This window comes from Pinus tabuliformis, chromosome X (genome assembly GCF_031772625.1).
Source record: "Pinus tabuliformis cultivar Carrire ecotype Pingquan chromosome X, CPIR1, whole genome shotgun sequence".
Lineage (NCBI taxonomy): Eukaryota > Viridiplantae > Streptophyta > Pinopsida > Pinales > Pinaceae > Pinus > Pinus tabuliformis.
The window spans coordinates 347,685,910-347,690,653 of NC_142308.1; positions in this window are offsets into that span (position 1 = coordinate 347,685,910).

The window sequence follows — 4,744 nt, forward strand, 5'->3', positions numbered from 1 at the left end:
GAACATTTTTCTCAAATAGCTGCACCTCTATACGCACTAACATGGAATGTTGATTTTGTTTGGACAGATAACTGTGACTGTGCTTTTAAGGATCTGAAAAAACTTGTGTCAACAACCCCAGTGCTCAAAGATCCAAATTGGGACCTGCCATTTCAAATTTCATCAGATGCTTCAAACACAGTTATTGGAGCAGTCCTTGGGTAGGAAGAAGACAAAAAACCATATGCAATTTATTATATTAGCAAGAATTTGTCTCCTACTGAGTTAAACTATACTATTATTGAAAAAGAATTTTTAGCTGTAATTCATGCTGTAAATAAATTTAGGCATTATATCACTAGATGTCCTGTTGTTTTATATACAGGTCACTCTGCCATAAAATATTTGGCAAATAAACCAATTACAAATGATAGAGTAACAAGATGGTTGATTTTATTGCAGGAATTTGACATCACAATAAAATATCGACCTGGGAAAGAGAATCATGTAGCTGAATTTCTCTCATGAATGCCAAAGCCAGTGGACACAACAGCAGTCGAAGATCAATTTCTAGATGAACATTTATTCACTGTTACTGTCAAAACACCCTGGTATGCTGATGTTGCGAATTATTTAGCAATAGGAAAACTACCAAAGCATCTAACCCCCAATGAACAAAAACAGATTGTGCAATGTAGTACCCAATTTTATTGGATTGGGGGCTACCTATTCCATACATGGGCAGATATGCACATCAGAATATGCTTCCGTGAAGATGAAATATTTGACATTCTAAAAGCCTGTCACGATGGACCATGTGGCAGACAATTCGTAGAGCGAAGAACTGGTCACAAAGTTATGCAAATAGGGTATTACTGGCCCACAATCTTCAAATATGCAAAGAAGTTTGTTCAAGCTTGTGATAGTTGCCAAAGAGAAAGATGCCCTGGACAGATCGAAGAAATGCCTTTGAACCCACAGCTAGTCATTGAACCATTTGAGCATTGGGCACTCGATTTTGTTGGCCCGATCAACCCATCATCAAACTAGAAAACATATATTTTGGTAGCAACAGATTATGTGACCAAATGGGTTGAAGCAGAGGCGCTTCCAAGAGCTACAGAGGATTTTGTTATTCATTTCTTGTTTCAGATATTTGTGCGATATGGCCTCCCAAGAGACATAATCACGGACAGAGGACCACAGTTTGCTAGTAATAAAATTGTTACAACATTAAAAAACTATCATATTCAACACAAGATTACCACTCCATACCACCCACAGGCAAATGGCCAAGTAGAGAGCACGAATAAAGTAATAGAAGCAATATTAACAAAAACCATTATGTCACACAGACGCGATTAGGCTACAAGATTGTCGGTAGCCTTGTGGGCATACCGAACAATGTGGAGAAACACCACCGGTTATTCACCATATTAGCTAGTATTTGGAAAGGAACCCATTTTTCCAATAGAGTTCGAAAAACAAACATTGAGAACAACACAAGAAGTCAGTCTAGATTTAAATGAGGCCCAGATTAATAGATTACGGCAAATCAACGAGATAGATGAAATCAGGCTCTTCACTCTTCAACATACTGCATTAATCCAACAACAAAGAGCAAAATGGCACGATGCCCTCATAAAAAAGAAAGTCTTCCACGAAGGAGATTGGACACTCCTATATGATTCCAGGTTTTAGGATTTTTCGAGGAAACTTCAAACTCACTAGCTGGGACCGTATGAAATCCAGAAAGTGCATGATAATGACACCATTACTTTAAATACCATTGACGGATCTAGACATACCTTTAAAGCAAATGGCCACCGAGTTCGACTGTATCGCAAACCGCTTACTCGGGAATCCTTCTACCAGCAAATTCGGAAAGACTCTGACATGCAGATTCTGGCTGAGGAAGAAAACTCTTCCTCGCCTTTGGTTCACTAAGTAATTTGATTGCTTTCAAAATTTTGTACATAAATTTTGCTGTTCTATTTGTGTAAATTATTTTCTGTACAGATTTCTGCATTTCCGCACTTTTTTACATTTTGTTGTTCCTTTTCGAAGGAATAGCATTTTCACCGCTTTGTTGTTCCTTTTTGAAGGAACAATACTATTGCATTTTGCTGTTCCTTTCGGAAGGAACAACAGTTCGTCGCTTTGATGTTCTTTTTTGAAGGAACAACACTTCCGCCTTTTTGCTGTTCCTTTCTAAAGGAACAACATTTTCACCATTTTGCTGTTCCTTTCCGAAGGAACAACACTTTCGTATTTTGTTGTTCCTTTCCGAAGGAACAACATTTTCGCTGTTTGCTGTTCCTTTCCGAAGGAACAACACTTTTGCATTTTGTTGTTCCTTTCTGAAGGAACAACATTTCCGCCTTTTTGCTATTCCTTTCCGAAGGAACAACACTTTCACGTTTTGTTGTTCCTTTCCAAAGGAACAACACTTCCGCATTTTTGTTGTTCCTTTCCAAAGGAACGACACTTTCGTTTTTTTACTGTTCCTTTTCGAAGGAAAATCACTTTCATTTTTCCGCTGTTCCTTTCTGAAGGAACAACACTTTCGTTTTTCTGCTATTCCTTTCCGAAGGAACAACACTTTTGCTTTTGTTGTTCCTTTCCAAAGGAACAACATTTCCGTATCTTTTGTTTGCACTTGCTTTATTTGTTGTTTCGATAAGGAACAACTACTGTTCCTCTCAAGGAACAACAACTTCGAGCATGTTTTTTTTCCTTCTTGCTTGCGGTTTTTGTATGCAAATATTCTTTCACTGTCCCTCTAAAGAAACAGTAGCTGTTCCATCTTGAGAACAACACTTTTGGAGTGCATTTTTTTCTTCTTTTCTTTTCTTTTTGTGTGTATGTGTGAGGATTTTTGTGAGCGATGGTCATTTAAGGCACATCTATACATTTATGCAAGAATACAAAAATTAGAGGATACTGAAATCAACAAATCAAAGAAAAATCGTCATCTTTGGAAGAAATTGCTTTGAATTGATAAGAGAAAAGAGGAAAAGAGAATTATTTATATCACCTTGCTATCATTATTTCCACTAATACCAATATGATTGATTATTTTTTATCATGATGGTTCTTTCTAAATCCCCATAATTCTCTTTGATCATTATTATTGAATAAGAATAAGGGCATATTTTTCACTATTGAGATGTTCAGACTTCTTCCACCATCCCTACTCTTAAAGAGTGTTGAGCCACCCTCTATATATAAATAGGAAAAGTGCTATATAAAAGAAAAAAAAGAAAAAGAAAAAATGTTTATCTATATGATTACTAACATGATTTGTCAGATGAAGGATAGGGGGTCTCATCAAGAGCCAGCCTACCATGATCATAAGGAAGAAAGTGAAGTGGCATTCCCACTATGGCCACCACACTAGAGATATGATCGAAGAGGCACATCAGAAAAATAAAAAAGTCCTTGGAACAGGAGGTGTTGGGCTTCACAATGTCATACAAATATCACTCATTACCATACATTTTTCACCTATGCTTCCATTATATCACTCATTATTCACTACCATGTCACTTCATTTTCCCTATTATTCATCATTAATGGGTCTCATTTATATCTTCCAAATATTATTTATTTTCAAGCATTTTTAAGAGAAATTCTTGATTAAATATTAGAAAATAATATATTTTACTTAATATATGGAAAGTGGATTGCTTTTGTGACATGTGTAGGTACAAAGGAAGCTTCCAAGACACCTTTATGTGGCCTTGAATGATCAAATTCGAATTTGATAAGATAAGCCTCATGGAGAAGATCAAGGACAAAAGAGGGTTATGTGTCTAGATGGTTAAGATATGTATGGAACTAAAGAGAGATTAGTGGATCATCATTATGAGTTTGTTATCTCATCCCATTGTATAAATAGGAGTACAATCTCCTCCATTTGTAATCTTAGAGTTGGTTTGTATATCATGATGGAGATTTTGAAATAAAGAATCATACTTTGATTTTGATACTTCTACATTTGAGTCTCCTTTGAAGTGGTGTGATTGTGGAGTTATGGAGGGCCCCCATGGCCTCACTTGCATGCTTATTTTAGGTATAATTTAATTTATTTTTTTATTTCATTTCAGCTTTTAAGTTCTTGTTAGATATTCTAATATTGGAAGAGATCTTAAAGTTCATGTGTTCTTGTAAAAGAATCTTAAGATCTCAGATAATTATTAGATCTAGGTTTGTTTAGTTGTTGGAAGAGTTTTTAAAATTCATGTGTTCTTGTAAGGGAACCTTAAGACCTTCGACAAATTAGGAATCTCTCTAGTTTGTTTAGTTGTTGGAAGAAATCTTAAAATTCATGTGTTCTTGTAAGGGAATCTTAAGATCTCCGACAAATTAGGAATCTCTCTAGTTTGTTTAGTTATTGGAAGAGATCTCGACGATTGTGTTCTTGTAAGAGAACCAATACATCTCAGACAAATTAGAAATCTTTCTAGACCTATAGGTGGTACTTCTAAATTTACCTTCCCAGGTTGACATTAAATATATGATTGTATTAATATATTGTTTTATAATGTTAGGTTATGATTGTTATTATAATTTTTTTTAAATAAAAAAATTGTTATGTTTTTTTTATTGTGACAGTTATTGTTTGAAGGATTTAAAGGATGAATAATGGCATAAAACAAAACTTTGGTGGTATGCAAATTGAGAGAATCATGAGAATTACAGAAACTGCGTGGTATAGGTGCAAAATTAAAAAAAAAAGGTTTAAAAAAATAAAAAATAAAAA